Raw genomic sequence first — 21,635 nt, 5'->3', positions numbered from 1 at the left:
TACAGTTACAGGAAAGATAGATGACTGGAAGCAACCCCCTTATATTTGTAATTGTGTTCACAGCTACAAATAAGCAGCAATGGAATAGCAGGAGGAAGGAAGCCCCAGACCCCTCCAGAGAGAAAAAGCATACTCTACAGTGGGCATTACATTCAAAATCAACCACAAAAGCATTGCCTCATCAATATGATGCTGCAAATTAAGGTAACAATGCTTCCCTTAGTTTGTTACTGGGATCTACAACAGTCTTGACTCACCATCTTTAGATGATTCAGTCATCCTAGACTCAGTGAGAGGAGTGAGCTTTAACCAGCCACCTCTGAGTTAGATGGTTAGATGATGATGGTTCATAGACGAGCATTTTCTTCGGCTTCTTCAAATTTACTTGAGCCAGATGGAGACCATGGAATCATCTAAATGAAGATAAACTCTACTGATTTCCTAGTGATGTTAACTTTGAATTTATACAGGTGCACTTAAAACTGTTACCTTGCTTCCTGCTGGCTTTGAGTAACAGCAGGTGTTAAGAGTTCAAACAAACAACTAGTCAAACAAAAACCCAAAATAAATAGATGAAAACACAGTATAAGGAATGCAGCAGGTCAGACTTTATGAGCCTTTTTAGCTCTCTGACTTATTTTCAAGTAACGTTTTCAAACGTGGTCTCTTAAGGACATGAAATGGCCTGTAATGCCCCATTATAGGGACCCAATTCGGCTGCTTGAGTCATTCAACAAGTCTCCCAAAGCTTTCTCTTTGGTCAGCGGAGAGAAGCAGACTGCAGAGCATAACCGAACACAGTCTCTCCTGGGAGAAAGACATTCTAAGCTTTTGGTCTTTGCGTCATTTGTTTGTGTGTAGCACAATAAAAAAGAGCCTCACTCCATTTGGAACCCTTACATACTTCTGCAAAAGAATGAGCAGCTAGTCCCTACGATCCAGTGCAAATCATGTGTGCACGCACACTGGAATATTTGGGTGTGCAAATAAACTGGGGTGTCTTACTAAGGTTTCAGAAATGGGCTTGGTTGTCTGTGCAGAGTACAGCCTTTGGGAGATATTGCTCTGTTGAAGCATCATTCTGACACTCCAACAGCTTAAAAAAAAATCATTCTTTCCTTTCTCATTATTATTAAATAGCACACTTTCCTCCCTTGATCAGGGAATAGCCCTCTACATCTGACTCCATCACCTTTCCGACTTCTGCACTGTTGAAGGGCAGAACGGCAAGTTAACCATCTGTATTGGGAATTTTTCTTGCAATCCATTGTGTCCATATTCTGTTCTTTTATGAATATAAATGCCACAGAATATCTGGGTCAATGATATCTAAAGTTCTTTTTCTTGCATCTTTAATTGACTAAACTTAAAACAGGCCCTTTTGTGAACTTCTCTGGGCTGTATTGATAGCAATTTCTTTTAAAGAAAATGTCAGGGAATCTTGCTTTCAGGAGTGAAATAATCCCATGTCTTGTATGTTTTCAAACCATTTTACTGGAATGGGTATTGAAATACACTGCTCAGTGTTTGGATTTGTACTCCACTTGTTCCTCCTTGTCTGTATTCTTTAACTCCTGTAAGAAGAACAATTTGATGCCCTCTCTCTGGTGCCATTTGAATTCATTTATAGATTGCTAGGATCTCACAGAGATTTACAATACTAATTAATTAACTCTCACATTTCCCTTGGGTTGTAGGTAAAGATTATTATTCCTATCTTACAGGGGTCACCAGAGCTCTCCTCTTATTCAACCTTGTGTAAATCAGCAGTACCTCCACTAAAATCAATAGTGTTATCCTGCAGTAGAATTGATAGGAGTCAGAGAGGAATCCAGTCCAGAAAATGTACAGCCTGAACTTAATTGTGCTTAGATGTATGTTTCCTTACATGGGACTTTGAGAGATGAAGAGGGGTAGGAGTTTCTTGGGGGATGCAAGTGATAGGACAAGAGGAAGTGGCCTCAAGTTGTGCCAGAGGAAGTTTAGATTGCATATTAGAAAAAAACTCTTCATGGAAGGGGTTGTCAGGCATCAAAACAGGCTGTCCAGGGAAGTGGTGGAGTCACCATCCCTGGAGGGGTTTAAAAGGCATTTAGACAAAGTTCTTGGGGACATGGTTTAGTGCTAGAGTTAAGTTAGGTTATGGTTGGACTCTTCCAACTGAAATGCTTCTGTGATTCTGTGTCTTGGAGATGGGGTCTGCTGAAGTCTGGAAGAGCTCATACAGTTGGGGCCTGAGGGATCACCAGCTCCTACAGCATTCATGGTGAACAGAAGCACATTAACAGTCACAGTTAACAAAGAGATGTTCCAACCAACCCTCTGCATGCATCTTGGGTCTTTCAAGCTCTCAAAAGGGGCCAGGAGTTGGGATAGGAGACCCACAAGCTGAATGCAGAGAGACAGAAGTGAAGCTGGCAGAGGGATTTTGTAGAAGTCTGGTGCCCTTCCAGGATTTCAGAGCTGTGCCTGCAGATGAGATCTGAGTGTGATCAGCCGGTGCCTACCCACACTGATGGTGTGATTCACAGCCAGTGCAAATACAGCTTTGAGAACAGATGCCATCCTTGCAATTCATAACAGAATATTTGGCAGGCTCTGTCCTGGGGTGCGAAGCATCTTCTCTGTGCCCACAAGAAACAACAGCATTGGCAAGGCACGTTTCTAAAGGCTTTGTTAATTCAGGAACAGATTGGTCAGTACTTTTCAGGTCTGAGCTGAAAATAACTTCTCCAAGGTCAGACAGCAGAACAAGAAATAAATACGGGCTCCCACATGTCTGCTCTTGCTTTTGGATTCCTTCCCTAACCAAGTCTTTCATTTAATGCACTTGGTCTTGAACTGTGAATGGTGGTGGCTTGTTTCTGATCTATCCATAGCAGCTGTATTTACGGTGGCTCCACAGGCACCTCTCGATCTGCCTCTCCCAATGGAATTGTCTATCAGCACGTTTTATGAGCTTCTTGATTTAGAATATGTATTTTGAACTTTGGGAGCACTCTCTGGACAATGACTTGTTTATGGTGTTCACATCATTCTTAGTTCAGAGTGTTTATTAGCCCAACTCTGCCTGTCACTATATTACTTTGGAATAAAATAGACCTTTATCTTCTGTGCCCTTTGATTTTTCTGGCCATGCAGGAGACATACCAACACTCCAAGTTTTAACAATTGTTTCATTAAGATATTTTGCACTTTTCTTCACTAAATCTGGCAAGTACAATAAAGCTATTCCTTCAATTTACATGCTGGACATGCATCTGGACCCTTTATCTACTCCTTCCATTAAATTACTGTTGCTTTTGCCAGATTATATTGGTGCTATCTCTGACTGCTTGAAAGATAAGACTGGCAAATAAGATTAAAAATAAACACAATTATTTTTAAAAGCCTTTTGTGCATACATAGTTTTTGAAATCTTGATACAATTAAGCCCTCTTTTCCCTCAAAGAATTCCATCTAGGGCAAATTATCTTTATTGTTTGAACTTTACTGAGGGCCCTTCTTGCAATTTGTGGTCTCATGATTTGAGGTGCTGTGTGAAGAAAGGAGAAAAGACACACCTTAGATAGACAGAGCATGTGTTTTTATATCTATTTTAGATAGGAAATTGAGGTAGGGATGTGCCCCAGACTTCTAGGACACCTGAGGCAAGATAGGAATTAATTGTGTTCTCCTAACTCCCAGTCTAGTACCTCAACCGTTTGACCAGGCTCCCTCTGAAAAATGGTATTTATGAAATCCCAACAGCCTTGCTGACCAGCCCAGCAATTACAGGGCCTTGCTTGCAGTGGGGAAGGGGAGACAAAGGCTTTTGGTGGGCATTGTGAATGCTACATCCTTGCTGTGGGTATAGCAGATGTTGCCACTTTTTTTTTAATTTGAAGGAATGCGGGACCTGAGCAAACTGCCCTTCTGAAGGACAAAGGTGGAAAATATAACTAGCAAAACCAGGAGAGGATATAGAAATATTTTCTAATGCTTTCTCCCTATCAATGCGATTTCCTCACTCTCTCCTCCTTGGATTCCATTAGGCAGTCCTGCTGGAACTGTCCCTGTCCCTGTGCCACCAGCAGCCCCTGGGGGTTTTCTTCACCAGGAGTGATGGACTGGTACAGCTACAGCAATGATTTACTGTGTAGGAAACTACCTCCCAGCTGAGCCTGGGTGGATCTTGCTGTGCAAAGACATTGCTGTTCCATTAGCAAAGGCAGCATAGGACACTCACGTCCTTGGCTCACATGCAACAGTTCGCAGCCCTATTGAGGTGGAGGTTGTTTTGATCTAAGATGCCACTGCAAACTGCAGCAGCAGGATGTTGTCAGACACTCATGCAGGTTTGCTGGTGCATCTCTAACAACGCTGTCAAGGGATGGACTCTTCCTTCACCACTGACAGCAATATTGCCCAGGCCCACAGTCAGTAGCCCAAGTGCAGGCTGAGGAGGGACAGGGAGTCTGATGAGTGTGTGAAATTGCCTTCCCACCGCCCGTTTTTTTTTTACATTATTTTTCTCCCTGATCTTCTTGTAGCCAAATGTTTTTGTCATTGCTTGTCCACACACCCTGAGGGTCTCCTAGCAATCTTTCCTTCTTGTTTTCTTGTAGATATATCTTACAGTCCTTAACCCACTCTTGTTTTGTGGCCCTGTACTTCTGTACTGCTATAAATACCTCTGAAAGAAATCTCACTCTCTCTGGTTATTTCCTGATTAACATTCCTAGTCTTTTTGCTCACCACTTATATTTTGATCCCTTTTTCAGAAGGCTCTGGTACCTCTTGCCTCAGTCTGTCATTGCTTGCTCCTGCTTTCTTCTGTTCTTAGTATTTCTGCTCACAGTTCACTCTCTCTGAGGACGAACTAAGTGAAGGAGACACCAGCTACTGCTGTGAAGCCTGAGGGAGGAATGGCAGCAGGGGCGCAGGAGGAACAGTGCTGAAATGCATCATTCCAATGGGAAAAAGTTGCTCTCCAGGTAACAGGAGCAATACAGGCACCTGTTCTTCAGGAGCAGTGGCTGTAATCTTTCTCTGAGTAAATTTGCGTCTCTGAGACATACTGAGTATGGAGCACAGGCAGTTCCACTTAAATATGAGAAGAAACTTCTTCTCAGTGAGGGTGACAGACACTGGACCAGGCTGCCCAGGGGGATTGTGGAGTCTCCTACTCTGCAGACATTCAAACCCGCCTGGACACCTTCCTGTGGAACCTCATCTGGGTGTTCCTGCTCCGGCAGGGGGATTGGACTGGATGAGCTTTCGAGGTCCCTTCCAATCCCTAACATTCTGTGATTCTGTGAGTATCTCGTAGCTTTTCAGGTTGGTTAAACGTTGTTTTTATTGTACTTTACCGACTGACCTTCTCTTTTCTTACTCAATTTTCCAATATTTGCATCTCTGTTACTGCTCTCACTTATGTATGCCAACAAGGCAACTTTCCTGTAGAGTAAAAACCTCAGGCAAACCTGGGAAGAACGGAGCAGAGATGGTATTCTTCAAAATTTAGAGGATTAAATGATGACTCTTCTGGGCTGGCCAAAATATTTTTGGACAGTGCCCAGCATCACGATGTTGTGATCTGTCATTTTGGCTCCTGCACAATAGGTTTGTGGCTCATTTCATCTAACTTCAAGTATCTAAAAACTGGACGGAGAACTATGTCATCCTGGTCTTCCTTTGGACCCAAAAGACAGGACAAGTCCTCTATCTGCTTTAGAAACCCATCTCCTCTTGGGATTAATCATCATCTGGGTCCTTCCCATTTTTTCTGTTGATGGATATGGCTTATGACTTGGGCTGTTACCTTAGACATAGACTTTTTGAAGACTGTAATGCGTAAGGTATCAAGGTAGAGCAAGATCTAGGACAGCAACAAGAACAACAAAACTGACAATGATACATTAGGGATTGAAATAAACATTTTGAAGACAAAAAGAATAAGAATCACTTTTAAAAAAAATGAAAAGAAAGCAAAACATACAAAATGTGGAGCAGAATCAATGAGGAAGACTGCTGAGGTGATTCACTGCACACTCCCTTTAGTGTAAATGGTCACGGTTTGTTAGTGCTCTGCTCACCAGGAACCCCATAAGTGTTAAAAGGTGCTGTTTTGGGTAAATCATTCAGCTGATGAGGCTGCTGAGTGCATTATTAATGGTGTATCCTGTGTGGTTCACAAAAAACCTAGCCCCATATCAGGGACTGGGAGTAACAGAACTGTTATTGAATTGAATTGAAAAAAAAATTATATTTACAAAATATGGCAAAATCGAGAGAAGGTTTTACAGTGCATATTAAGCTGTCTGGTAAAATGAATGGCACTGATAAAGCTGTGGTTAAATTAGCTTCTATTTTCAAAAAAAACCAAGGAAGAATGAGAAGACTGGAGCAAATCAGGATCCCACAGGGTATTTCTAACACCACTCTGCCCACATGCTGGCAGCTTCACTCACTGGGAGCAAGGAAAGGCCCATTTCCAGTGCTGTACATCAGCGATGCACATTTGTTAAAAGGTTGTAAACCCTGGAAGATGTGTTCCTATCAGATAACAACCAAGGAACTTGTGTGGAAATAGAGAGCAGGTGGAAAAGAGATGAAGGAACAGATCTTGTGATAAGATGAAAATTCAAGGGGAGATGTGAGCAGGGACAGAGGGACAGCTTAGAAGGAACCTTCATTTCTTTGCATAGTCTTGCTTCCAAATTTGCTATGGGCTTTTTATTCCACTTTCTGAGAATAAATAATAAACTACGTCTATAGTAGCTGTGTGAAAAGTGCCAGAGCCTCGAGGCTAACAGTCCTCTGAGAACTACTGGCAAAGTTTGGCCACAACCACACTGTTCCTGACCTCTGGAAAGCCTGTCATTCCCAGAAAAGAAGGGTGCCTGCACAGAGCCTGAGTTGTCTGGGGAGTAGTACCTGGGCACACCAGGGATCTCACAAACAACTGAACACCACAGAAAGTCTGTCTGTACCTCCCATACATGGCTGAGTTGCAAGGTGTAGCAAAAGTGATCCCACTGGAATGTTTGCTTTGTGCTGGAAAAGCAAATCCAAGTGGACAGGGGAGTCTGCCTTGAAGAACTAAATTCCAATATATAGTCATGTTTGAGCAAGTCTTCGGACATCTGAAGCCCATGGTGACTTTAAGAGATGCAAGAATAGTTCCTGAGGCAAATTTGACCAAGCGCTGCCTTGGAATGGATTTCTCATTATCAAACCAGGGACCACCTCAGAGAAAACCAGCTGAGGTTTCAGAGAATCAGGAGGTATCATGCAGTTCTAGGCAAGTCCCAAATTTGTTTGTGTGAAAGGTCAAAGAGGAACCCAGAAAAGATAATAGGGAAGAGCCAGAGTCACCCTAGGAAATACTTGCATCAAGGACCTGGAAGAAAGAAAGAAAAGGGGAAAAAAGGGAAGAGGAAAAGCAAAAAGCAAAAGCAAGAGAAGAAAAAGAAGAGGAAAAAGAAAAAAAAGAAAAAGGAAAATAAAAATAAAAATAAAAATAAAAAGAAAAAGAAAAAGAAAAATAAAAATAAAAATAAAAAGAAAAAGAAAAAGAAAAAGAAAAAGGAAAAAAAAAGAAAAAGAAAAGAAAGAGAAAGGGAAAAAGAAAAATAAAAAGGAAAAGAAAAAGAAAAAGAGAAAAAGAAAAAGAAAGAGAAAAAGAAAAAGAGAGAAAAAAAAGGCCTTGTGTGCAGAGTCTAGGAAAGTATTTGGAACTGAGAGCAGCAGAGCTGTTCAGGGAAATGGTATGTTGGGTTCTAGCTTTGGAAAAAAAGCCCACAACCCAATATATGAGTGCGTAAATGGTACATGATTCACCATCATTTTTCTTCTCCAGGGATCAGCCCAGGTGCCCTAAAATATGAACTGCTTGGATACAAAATAATATTCCCTGTTCCTTTGACGCAAAACCTTGACAGAATCTGTTTCCTTCTGTTCCTGGCACGATCAAAAGGAGAACTGAATGAAAGAGCGTGGCAACAGATAATTAATGATAACTCAGGTCTTGGCTTTTTTTTTTTTCCTGTGTTTTGAGAACATATCACCCAAACTTCACCTCTTGCATCATCCTCACAGAAAATATGACTGCCCTAACATTCCCCTGGACTTTACCTGGTGTGATCAAATCCCATCCTCAGCAAAACCATCTGAGCTTTACCAGGCAGTGGATGCTGGATGTGCACGTAGAAGCACAAGTTTCTGTCCTCACAGCAGACATCCCTGTGGGTCCCAGAGCTGAGTGTTTCACAGACTTTGTCAGTGGAGAGATGGACCAGAGGAGAAGAGACACACAGCCAGAAGTTTGACACATGACATAGGAGCACATAACTGGTAGGCTGGGGCTGTTTAAAGTTAAATTAATGTCCTTTTAACTTTGGCTGATGCAATATGTCTGCAGCTCTTTGCAAATGCAGCAGATTGACTGGGCCTGGTGAGATGAACATACAGAAACCTTTTTCTCAACTCAACTCCAACTCAACTCAACTCAACTCAACTCAACTCAACTCAACTCAACTCAACTCAACTCAACTCAACTCAACAACCCCATGATATTGTTAGCCTTCTCCAAATATTGCTCTTCTACCAGATTCCCAAACACTGGAGAAACCTTGGCGGCACGAATTGAGTCTCGGTGCTGTGCATCATAAAGCAGATTTAGTAACAATAATAAAAGAAGAATCGATCCATTTGTGTTGCAAGATTTGGTGTTTTATGTATGTGCAGAGATTTAAGGATATAAATGTTGAGCATTGTTGTTATTTAACAATGGATTCCAACAGATTTAATAAAACATGTGCTTGTCAGCTTATGACAAAATTGCTTGAAGTAATGTGCAGTGAAAAGCCTTCCGTTTCAGCAATAGATAATATTTTACTGTTGTTACACTTGGAAAACGCCAAACAACTTTAAAATCACTGCATTTCCAATCTGCCCGCTGTTCTCAGTGAGGAGAATTGTCTCTGTCAAGTGCGAAGAAATCATGAGAGAAGAAATCATGAGAAAGACACAAAGAGAGGAGGCTCTGAACATGCTGCATAAGATCAACTGGCTGGGCACATTACTTTGCCTTTGCTTTCTGCAAGCACAGGTGCATAAGGAAATATGTTCACTTTTAGCTACATTCAATATGTAATAAAAATAATTTGATTTTGAGTTACATGAATGAAAAATGCATCTTTGACTCTTAAAAGACAAACACATTTTCCTACTGTAGTGCAACGTAATGCAAATACAATTAATCTGCCTGCCTGCCCCCCAGTATTTCATCCTTGTGCTCCATCAAAGCAATGAGAAAATGAAGCCCTATAGGTACTTTAAAAAAAAAAAAGTATGAAAGACAAAGGTAGAAGTCTACAGAGGATTAGCTTTATGGTTAAAGCATTGGTGTGAGAATTGGGAAATTTGTCTTAAGCTCTCAGCTCTGCCACCTCAGGCAAGTCCTCAAGATCCCTCTTTGGATATCTTCTCTTTTTAAGCTGAGGTCAAGGTATTTCTTTTTGCTATACATTTTTATACTCAGGAGTTAAGGCTGTCTTCTGGTTGCTACTTTAATATACCTGGGTGCTGCTTTAATATAGCTAGAATTTGTAATAATTATGATAATAGTAATAAAGGAGCAATTCTACTGTGAAAATTCATTCAGGGATGCCATTCACGCTGTTGCTTCATTGGCAGAAGAACCCCTCACCTGAAGGTAACTGGGAATTCATGACAGCCTCCAGTTTTGTTGACACTTCAGGGAAGTTTACCGCAAGTTTTTGAAACGCAGGGCTTAAAACATTTTCAACCAGGTGCATGCAGTTTTTGCAGACTTGTGCTTTTGCAGGCGTCGCACGCCTCACAGCTCTTTACAGACTGCGGTGGGATCAGATGTGCTCTGCAGTGAGCTCCACACCTGCTTAAAAGGACTAAGAAAAGGCAAGATTTCTCTGACAGTTTCACTCTGGGAAGAACTCCAAGAATGGATAGCATGACTTTTGGGATATATTATTCCTCTGACTCCCAGAGAGTATTAAGGAACAAAGATAACCAAGGAAAAAGGCTTTATTCTATGCGTAGAGTTCCCACCAACTTCAATAAGGGCCACAGGTTTTACCTTGAGAGTTCAATACTGCAAAATGATTTGGCATTGCAATGCAAGTAACACTCTTGGAAAAAAAAAATCACCAAAGCTTGTTTTGATTTTGTCGTACCTCTCTGTAGTTTTGGGACAATGAAGTAACTTCTTAACTTTTTGTCCTTTATAAAAATTAAGTCACTAAAAATTTGAGTAATTCATTGAGTTAAAAAAATATTCACATGTTCTTGAATAAAGCACAAATGTAGTCCTGGATGGATAGAGATGATTCCTTTGACTTCAGTGATTTAAACGTAATTATAAGAGAATGTTTCAAGTGTCTAAAAGATGAATATATCCATTTTATTGTTAAAATGAAGTTGTAGGAAAAAAGATCCTACATAAGACCCAACATTGTTTACTGTAAATTGGAATGTTCACTTCTGCATTAACATATAAAAAGTGTACCATCTTTTAAAGTATTTCCACTAGATCCCCTTTGTCAAAGCAGCCACAATCTATCTGCCCATGTTGCTCATGCTCATCCTTATCCCAATTGTGTTCTTGCAATTAGCATAGGTATTTCTGAAAAAGCCTTTAAAACCTTTTATTTAGAAGACTTGTAATCTGATAGAGATTACCAGGTAAATACAGTGGCCTCACAAGTCTTGGACTGAGTCATCAGCATTCCTAAAATAGTTAACATTGCTTCTGCCTTTTCTCTCCAGGATTTCTCTAATTCTATTCTTCAAAGTGGTTATTCAGAGAGATTTTATTCTATTTTTTTTTTTCCACCAACTGTTTTACCAAAATATAAATACCTAATGCAATATGAAATACACAGTGTACCAGTGCTCATCTCCAGCTGATGGTCTAGAAGAGTGCAGGTCTCCCATAGGCCTCAGTCTTAACTAATCTGAAGTGTCTCACATTGCACTAGGAGCTTCAGCAACTGAGCCTTGTTCTTGGTGGTCCAGTAGCTCTGTTAATAACTTGTGGTTGCAGTCATGTTCATGTTGTCTTACAAAATATCAGTCTTTGTGTTCTTCTGGCAGAGCCTGCACTTCATCCTACAAGGTGAAGCCATAAAAATCTTCCTTTTGTAATGATCAGTGTTCAAGAAGTATTTGGACAATGATATTTAATGTATGGTTTAACTTTAAGGTTGTTCTCGAGGAGTCAGGTGTTGGACTCAATGGTCTGCATGAGTCCCTTCAAACTCAGGATATTCCATGGGTCTATGATTAATTATTACTAGCTAAGATATCTTCTCCCACCATTTCTTTTCCCTAATCAGAAAAACCTACTGGCCAGGCAGGTCCCACCTGGTTATGCCTTTCCTTGTATGCTCTTCGTGCCATCCTCAAACATCCATCCAGACTAGAGTCTCTACAAATGCTTTATATCTTCTGCATTTCCCTATGGCTTCAATTTTCAAAAAATTATATCCTCCTAACCGTTCTGTGTGAGAAGCTTCATTCTGAGCAGCTGCGATGGGGCCCTCAGCTGGCTGTCGTAAGCCAGTTGTTTCCAGCCGCTTTGGGGAATTACTGTCAGAGTTCTGAAGAAATTTTGCTCATTTTCCATATGAGAATTCTGCCTCCCATCTATAAAACAGGTGTGTGTTTTTCCCTCATATCTTCAAAACCAGGTGTTTTATTTTCTTTGAAATTACTTTGTCAAGGGACATTGTTTCCTAAACACAAGGACTTCAAAACTTTCCTACTTATTTATTTTCTGTGTTAGCCTGGTGGCATCTGCTTCTGCAAGTAGACCTCAGTGTAGAGTGAGCCACTTCCTCACCAAACTGTCTTATTTCTTAGAGAGTGGTGTCCATGATATTGGAAATGGGAACCAGGATGGGTAGTATTTTTATTAACTCAGCCAGAGGGGTTATTTCCATAGATTTTGGAATTCAGCAAATAGTAGAGACAAAATAGAACCCAAAATTCTTGAAAAGTTGGCTTCCAGCTCATTTGTCATTTTACTTCTAATAATGGCTGGTATTCTGTATAACATCTATGATTGATTGGGCTGCTAACTATTTCATGAACACTAAACCTCTCAGAAACCAGATGGGATTATGTACTGATTTATTTATAGGAAACTCATGGTAAAAATACAAGCAACTGAACCAAGACCGCATGGGAAATAAGTGACAGAACTAAGACAATTGTTGAAATCCACTTTTATCATTTCTGGATTAAGGTCTTTTTTTTTTTTTCTTTCCTTTCTTAATAGCTATTCCTTGGTTCTTGGTCACCAGTACTTCAGGATTTGGTCCTTGTAGGTTGAGTTTGAGAGAGTATTTAAATAATCTCAACCTAATTTTCTCCGTTTCAATTTAGAATATCTTTGATTTATTATTCTTATTGGATGAGCAGACAATTAGGCATACTTTATTTAAGGAAAAGGAGCGCAGACTCTGAATGCAGCCTGAATACCCAATAACTTTAAAAAGTGATTTTTTTTCTGTGTGCTTTTTTTGGGGGAGGGGGCCGGGGTGGAATTTTATGCTCCTTAGCATGGAATGTGTGTTCTAAGCAACTATCTCACGGTGTCCCTCTGAGAGAAGTAGCAAAGTTCAGCTATTTATAGTGTGAAATAAACCACACCTTTACTAACTGTCATTTACAGTAAATGGGCTTTCATTACCACAGGGATATAAAAGATGCATTTTGAAACACTTGTTATTTTCAATATAATAAATAACCTTTTAGAGATACATATGCATTTCATTTGCATTCTTAAGACGGATAAATCTTGGGGCTAAACTGTGTTCTTATCTTTACTTGCTTTTACTGTGATTTTTAAAATAATGGACATGAGCTACCAAAGCAACATAAAACATCCTGTGAATGACACTCAAAACATTTTTGTGTCTTGTGAATTTCTCTAATTCTCCTTTGCCAAGCCAGAACTTGATAAGGCACTTGAAAAACTTCAACAGCAAATCTTTAATTGTCCAGGCTCAATTCTCCCCTGCTGAGTCCTCTGATAATTTATAACCTTTCAAAGAGATGTCAAGGTGGATGTGAAACACTGACATTTGGTTTAATCATCTTTTTGATCCACTTTGGTTCCATTTGATCTGGCTGTGGATGCACAGACAGGATACATGACAAAAGAGAATCAGAACCATTAACTCTTGTTTTCTAACAGCCCAGTCATGGGATTATCACATTCTGGGAAAAAAAAATATTATGGGTTTAATGTACCCCAAATTTTCCAACACCATCACAGAAAAATGATGAGTGACTGACCTGAGCATTAGCTTGAAAGAAGACACACTTTTAGAAGGGGGACAGACTTTTTAAAAAGGCATGTTATGACAGGACAAGTGGTGATGGTTTTAAAATAAAAGAGGGGAGATACAGGTTAGACATGAGGAAGAAATTTGTTACACTGAGGGTGGTGAAACGCTGGCCCAGGTTGCCCAGGGAGGTGGTGGATGCCCCATCCCTGGAGACATCCCAGGCCAGGCTGGACGGGGCTCTGAGCAACCTGATCTGGGTGAAGATGTCCCTGCTCATTGCACAGGCTGGTGGACAAGATGACCTTTGAAGGTCCCTTCCAACCCAAACTGTTCTACGATTCTATGAAGACCTGGGAATCAGACTGCATTAGAGCAATGTATTTGAGAGCTCACTGGAGGGGAGATATGGCTGGGAGTAGATCGGATCTGGCTGGGTCCACACTGCAAACAGTAAACTGTGTGACCTTGTATTATGGGTTTGCCTGAAAATTTACTGCACTGAAATCAAAATGGGGTGAAGGAAGAGGCAGGAGACCAGCTTTTAAACTACTAGGCTAGAAAAGATGCTTGCACTGCAGAAAAAATAATACATTGGCACAGAATTCTCTGGATTTGAACAGGAGGAGGTGACAGGTACAGGAGTCTGTACACGCCTGCTGGGGTGTGTGTGTGTGTGCGTGCTCAGTTTTAAGGTATCATCATTTCAAGGAAAAGGGCAATATTTTAGTAGGCTTTGGTTTTTCTGGCACTTAATTAGATCTGAAATTGCCTTTTAGACACACTTTTTGCCCAAGAGTTGAAAATTCCAGTTTATCTTATTTAGTTTATGTAAATTGTGAACATTACTTTTAAGACACATTGATGTTTATGAGAGTGCCAAGATTTTTCTCTCATAAACCAGCCAAAAATGTCTTATATATATTCTGTGCTGTAGATTGGCTATTACAATTGCAAGATCAAAATTATTCTTGGAGGTGATAGCTAACACAGCAGCCAAAGACCTTTTTCTATTCTGTTGTGTTTTTTTTCCTTACCAATTATAATACTTAATAGAGGAAGTCAACATGTTCCTGCCACTGCAGAAAATGGATTACTGAAAAAATTCACAGCTTTGGTATGTTTAGGCACTTGAGCTTAGAAGCATGAGTTCTCGTAGTTTTTATTTGATTTTTTTTTTTTAAATTTAAATAAAACTCTTCAAACTCCTACAATACCATGTAATCGTAAAATAGAGTCTGATCCTGCAGAACGTTTCAAATGAAATTCATTTCATCTGAGTTTAGCTGTCCAGTGAGTCATCTACCATCAACAGATATATAGGTGGGTGGTTCATTTTGTAAGATGAGTGTCTAGGATAAACAAGATGGATTAGATTCTGGGGGTGTGCTGGAGTGCATCTAACCTGCACGGGCTTCTCTCCACGGGAAGCCAGAGGACGGAGGGGGAACCTCCCAAGTTTCAGTGAGGACATGGCTGTGGCCAGTGCCCAGACTGGGACTGTGAAGAACTTGTGGGTCCTACCATTTAGGTACAGCTACTATGTCTCCATTATCTACAGAGGGAATATAAATATACTCCATTGAGAGACTAAATGTCTGAAAGCTGGAATTGAGTGATGGGTATGTTTTGCTAACTTGCAGCAGCAGTGAGTTGTAACTGCTGATTCCTTCCCTACTCCAGTGGTTCTTACCTTGCAGTTCATTGCATGTTCCTAGTCCAGAGAAGCTCCGTGTGAAGTGGTATGGGGTCTTCTAAATGAATGACTGTTTGTTCAGCCTGTGTACGTTTGTGTCTGCCCAGTTTAGGTGCTACATTTATATGTGTACGTGTAAGGGCAAGTAAAGGTACCCTTGGCAAACAAAGACAGAGATATTTAGCTCCAAATATAGCTTCAGGGAAAGAGAAATATGAAGACTTTATAAGTCTTCATATGAATCTAAGGAATTTCTAGGGTTAAGTGTAGGAAAGCCAAAAATATTTTCTTAGATGGGGCCAAACATCTAGAGCAAGGGTGCAAACTCATTTTCACATTTATGTTACATTTATACAGTCCTAAAATTACATTTGGCTCTTTGAAGGCAACCACAAGGCTGATATAGCCCCCGGTGAAAATGAGTTTGAGACTCCTGATCTAGAGCTTGACAGCATGCTCAGGGGAGTCTAAATAATGGAAATTGAATGGCCAGGAGTTTTGGGCAAGCCTGTAGGGAAATACAAGTTCTCTGGCAGGAATCTAGTCTTACTTTTGGTATTTCCCCCTCCAATTAATAACACTTTCCTTCATAGCTGCTGCATTGTAATTTGACAACCCTAGAGCATCTGGAGATTAGGTTGGCTGTTGGATAGTGATGTAGACAGTCAGAGCTCTGATAATAAAACTGTATTAACCTCCTACCCATGTGTTGTGGCTGGATTTACTGCTACAAGACAACACACCTATCAAGCTATTAAGGCCTTCTTTGGTCCTAGCTTCATGGCAGCACAGACAAAACAAGATTTACCTGTACCTCAGCCTACTCCTTCCTCATTGTTTCTCCTGATGAAAGCAAAAAGGCCTCAGCTTTTTCTTTGCAAAAGAGAAGGTCTCAGCATGCCTCTAGCTGTTGCTCTGAGAGTTCCTTCAAACCGCTGTGAGGCCTTTCACAACATATGTTTGGAAAAAAATTAAATAACCCCAGGAGATGCTTTTTTTTTCTTTCTCCTTCAAGTAGGCACAGGGCTAAGCTTCCTTTGTGTCAATGACATTGCAAAGCAGTTTGTACTTCATAAAACTAATAGTTAATGCAGATGCTGGTAGTAGGAGACTGCTTTTGCAAACACGACTTTCAAACAATGCATCCTGCTGAACACAGGCTTTAATAATAGAGTGCTTGGATGGCCAGCTGTCTGTCAAATCTCTCTCTCTGCGTGCTGTAATAAACTCATTCTCTTTGGTGACAGGCCAGGGAAGTTGGAGTTGTGCTCTGCATCTGTACCTGGCCTAAGTTACAGTGGGACAGTTGCTTAAAAGAAGTACTTTTTCTGAGTTTTGAGCTGTGTTGGAGGGAGAGAAGGGTTTTAAAATTTCTTATGAAATTGAAAAAGATGCCATACCTTTTTCTGGAGGGATTAGAGCTCTAGCTTTACCCAGTCTTATTGCAATTTTATTTTTAGCTTTGGTCATGGCCCACTGGTCTGATTTCACTTGAATGCCCAGTCAGTAAACAGGATGCTTGCAAAATTTGGCATGAGAGTGGAAGCTGGAAATTTTTTTCCAGAAGTTCTTAAATTTCAACAGCTTGCCTGGACCACAGTCATATGGACTCTCCCTGTTATTTGGCTCTGGGGGAAAAAATAATACCCAGGAATGTCTGCTTTTATTTCAGAATGCAGGATTGTTTCGTATGGATTTAGCAGCAGTCCAAAGCAGCTGCTTCAGATAGTCCACAAATAAAACATAGCTACCTTTTATTTTTCTCTTTTGTTACAGGCTTCTTTAGAAACCACTTAAAAGGTATTTGTAAGTGCACACCTATAATTATCAAAACACTCTCATAATCAGCAACTAAAATCATCAGTGAGCATGAAAAGGTGGTAGGGGACTAAGGAAATCCAGCATGAGCCCATAGAGATATAGGAATGGTTTCAGCCTCCCAGTTACTCTCAATTCTTACAGGGACAAGTGGGGAGCAGAAATAGTAACCCCTGTCCGGCATCTCTCAACCAGATGTTCTGCTCTTGGGCTAGTACAAAAGGTGCTTTTATTGCCACCTCAGAGTTCATCACGCTCATGCACTTGCCAATAAGCCGGCATTAAGTCTGTTTTGCACTGCTGGAGTTGCACAAAACAGATTTTAGGAGCTTGGTCAGTCAAAACCTTTCTCTTGTAATGCTGGGGGCCGGCACCTGGTGAATTCAGTAGAGGCAGGACGCTGCTCCAGGAATTTCTGCTCGGTAAAGGTTCAGCGTAGGAAGAGGCTGCAGCACAGACCGTGCCTGAGCATCAGCCTCAGCCCTGTTTGGGAGAGACTGTCTGCATCTGGCAAGGTGCCCTGTTGGTGTATTTTATGTTCGGCGCTGTAATGATGCACAGTCCTTGCATCAATCATACATTTTATACCAATGACCTTAATAAACAACTGCTGTACATATTGTGTCTCCTATTAATGCATTTCTATAATTTTAGTGGGGACCTTCACACTTAAATGATGTAACATTTTTTACAGTTAATCAGCGAGTATAAGCAACCAATGCAGGAGTGTGTACGTGTAGTGAATACAAAGCTCAGTCTCACGTGTGAACCCACCTCCCTCCCCCAATTTAGTAATTCAAAACTCTCCAGATATAATAATCAAAATGCCAGTTCTGTTCCTACCTGCCACATCCTCAAGTGCTTCCCTTGCTACATTTCCTCAGTATGTTGCATAGACATGACAGAAAATTGATCTAGGCAACCATTTATCGATTTACCTTCTGGTATGAAAAATTGTGTATTAACCTGAACTGAACTGGTTCGTCGTTCCCTCCCTTCTCACTCTGACATTCCAGAAAGAGGAAAGTCCTCTCTTGGGAAAAGAGATCCTTAAATTACCATGAAACGTCATTTATTTGTCATTCTTTATCCTGATTTTCTATTATGTTTGTGTGAAAATGCTGACCAGTGTCAAGCCTAGTTACAGAGTGGTGGGAATTTCAAAATAAATACAACTTGATTAGAGTCTGGATCATGGAAAGACTCTAGAGTGACTACAGTCCAGACACAGGAGAAGCCAAATGGGACAATATCTTCTGCTCCAAAACAGGACAAAGATCTTACTTGGAACTTACAATTTTTTACACATCAGGAGCTACAGCCGTGAGACATGTTTCCTTAAAGAATTAGGCTTTATTAGCTTTAGTGTTCATAATATTAATAATATCAGTAAAAGACAATTGTTAATTACTAAATTAGAGTATTAAATAATAAATAATCTCATGAAATGGTGTTTCTTGGATGACATAGATTCTGCAGCCTGAAGGAACTATTTGTCAAAGTCACACATATGAATAAAAACGGGGAAAAGTTGAATTAAATTTGGTTTTGACCATTTTTTTTTGAGATGACCCTGTAATTGAAAATAACACTTGAGCAATTAACCTTAAGAGCATAGAAGATTTAATTGATGTGAAATCCACATAACATCAAACTTTTCCATACATTTTTGGCTGCTCTTCATGCTCCTGACTACAACCAACCTATATTAAAGCTGTCTATGACCTTGGCCATTTTAAAATGACTCAAAGCAGACGGGTAGGTGTGTGCAGAGACACAAGGAAGATTCTTGTTGACACAGGACACCCCTCGGGCAGTGCAGGTGGGATTACCAACTCTCAGCCAACTTGACACCTCAATGGAGAGCCCTGTGTTGCAAGACAAGGTGGAGCACATGCTTTTGCTGCTTTGGACAATGTGACCTAAAAGAGCTTTCAGGTTGTTTTACAAGTACATCTGGTGCCCTTTCAGTAGACCTTGGGCTTGGGGGAGAAAAAAATACATGGGTCACTGTTGCCCATTTTTCTCTTTATCTGTGTGGAGTGTAGGTGACTGCGTCATGCTCAAAGCCACCAGCTTCAGTACTGTGCTGGTAGGTGTCCAAGACAGAACTTCCTCTCTGTGGTTCTCTCTGAAGAATAATGAATTTCACAAATACGAAAACATAATGGATGAGTTTTTCTGTTTTATCACTATTGGTGCTTAGAATAAATCAGTCTCTAAAAGGTAGAGGAAAACAAAACCTTGATTCTCATCTGATGTAAATTGACGTAACACCATGGAAATAATTGGAGCTCGGCCAAGCTCTACAAAAGGACAATATTGTCTAAGCTCTATGCCTGTTCCAATCTGCTTGCAAATGTGCAAAGAAAGAGAAAAAGAATGGTTATGTGTCCTTTAAAAGACAAGCTATTTAAAAATATTAAAGGAAACTCATGAAAGCAGGGGAATTGTAAATCTAGGTTAGTTTATAACCACAAAATGTTAATTTCCTGAAAGTATTGGGGATTTCTTACTATAACTATTATTCTCTACATGGCACATAATATAATTATGTATATTACAGTAATTATTATTAGCTATTATGCTGTACATAGTATTATAATAACTTCCAAAAGGAAAAGACTTGAAAGCAATGGATCTGGAAACAGAGGCACTGAGCTGGCAAAACTAGCCCAAGAACATGGAGCACATCGTTGACAGAGTTGGGAGTAAGAATGTGTCCCTTGGCTGCTGGGCTAGTGATGCTTCACACAGAAGTGTTACTGTAATAATAATAAATAGAGGTGGGATATACACCTTTGGCTCTGGGAGAGGATTATTTTCCTTGGAAAGGTGAATATCACCTTTAGTACAGTAACTTTTTCAGGTGGCAAATGTATCTAATGAAGTTAAGTGATTGTCAGGTGTATTTTAAGTTTAACAAAGCTCACATCATATTTTATTTCCCTTTTACATACTGTACAGTAATTGTGTAAAGTGCATGATTTACTGTGGCAGCATTATTCAAACTTAATTACAGTGTTAAGAAGCAACTGTAACTTGAAAGAAAATAGCTACATTGCTGTAGTATTTTTTTTTTTAACCCCACATTTTTCTTTTGTAAATAAAATAAACTGTGTAGAAAACTTTTTTGGCTCCTGAAATCACATTTAAGATAAACTTTCAGTAGGCTTCTTAAAGGATTGAAACATCTGCATTGTCAAGGGATTTTAGATCTTCCTTTCTTTATATCCATCTTGTGATTCATCCCTATATATACACCAGATGTTGTCCTGTCCTTAGGGGTGTATTCTCTTCTATCTAGGGCTGAATCCTAAGAAGGAAATAAAAATATTGAAAATATTCTTATATACCAATAGCAAGATGTCTCTGGTGGATGAATAAGTCTGCTACCTAGAACACATAGTAGAGACCATTCATTCAAGGTACCACTTTTATGCCAATGAGGGAGATAGCCAAGGAGCTTTTACCCATGTTTTTCTTTTTTCTCTCTTAACAAATGAATTAACTGTTCATTTACGGCATTTTAGGAGTCCTTGTCCTTAGAATTTCAAAGTTTGTACACCCTAGTAAATGATAGATTCTAGGCTCTCATTCGTGTTTTGCAGGGTAGACATTAAAAGGAAAGCTAAGACATGGTTCTTGCTCCGGACCCAAAATGGATTTTTCAGTCTTTAACATATTTGGTGTTTAAAATAAATGAAGCATCAGCAAACTTTGGATTTTCATGGAAATGAGCAGTTCCTCGTGTTTTCAAAAGATGAATTATTTTAGAGGTATACTTAAGAATGCAGAGTTGCTTATGGCTTAGGTAAAGTGTAGGCTGCAGAGCCATCTACAGTTTACAGACACTGATCCTATGCAAGTCAGGACTTATGTTACACCTTTCAGATTGCCATCTGCAGGCATCAGATTTACTAAATCTTTAATGACACAGAGGTGTAGATGACTTCCTTAACGAGGTCTGTGTTGATAATTAGTGGCAATGCGACCTTGGTAGCAGGATATAGTTACAAATGCTTCCTCTCAATTTCATTTTGTTGGAATCTAGGGTGTTGGAAAAGTATTTTGGAATGAATTTCCTTTTTTCCCCTTATGATATAGGATGAGGGTAGGGAATGCATTCCGCTGAACCCAAACTCACAACAATATTCTTTAAGTGGGAATGTGACATTTAAGAAAATGAGAAGTGCTACATCTTAAATGAACGTATCTAATACTAATGCTTAAGTACTTTCATATGATTTCCCATTCCAGGACTGGGTTTCACTCTCGAGCTGTCCCTGTTCCATCTGATAAGGGATAGCTTTCTCTTTTGGGCTCTACTTCTAAGTTATAGTTGCTCTCATCTTCTCTGGAGAATGATGACAATATGGAAATTGATGAAATCCCAGTTTAGGTCAGTCTCATATATCTGAAAAAGTCCATAAAATTCACTTTTTTAGCTTGGCCATGCTTATCTCCCATAGTTTTCTACCTGACTGTTTCTGTGAACAGACAAAAAATCTATAGTAGTGCAGGTACAGTGCATTACATGCACTTTCTTGATATAATTAGTTGAGTCTCTTTTGGCTTGAGAGAACTTTTTCCCTTGAACAAAATTGATTTTTTAAGTTATCTGATTTGTATTTAATAGCGTATTCAAATCTCTTCCCCCAGAATCCATAGACCATCTTGCCTGACCTACATCAACAATGAATTTCTCAGAATATATTAATCAAATACAGTTTCCTTGAATTTTGTGCATTTTTTCGCCTTCATTTCAAAAACGAATGGCATTTGGTCTTTTTTTCCATTCAGCT

This window comes from Patagioenas fasciata, chromosome 3, assembly GCF_037038585.1.
Source record: "Patagioenas fasciata isolate bPatFas1 chromosome 3, bPatFas1.hap1, whole genome shotgun sequence".
In the NCBI taxonomy this organism is placed as follows: Eukaryota; Metazoa; Chordata; class Aves; order Columbiformes; family Columbidae; genus Patagioenas; species Patagioenas fasciata.
The sequence above is the reverse complement of the archived record's forward strand: the minus strand, read 5'-3'. Positions refer to the sequence as shown.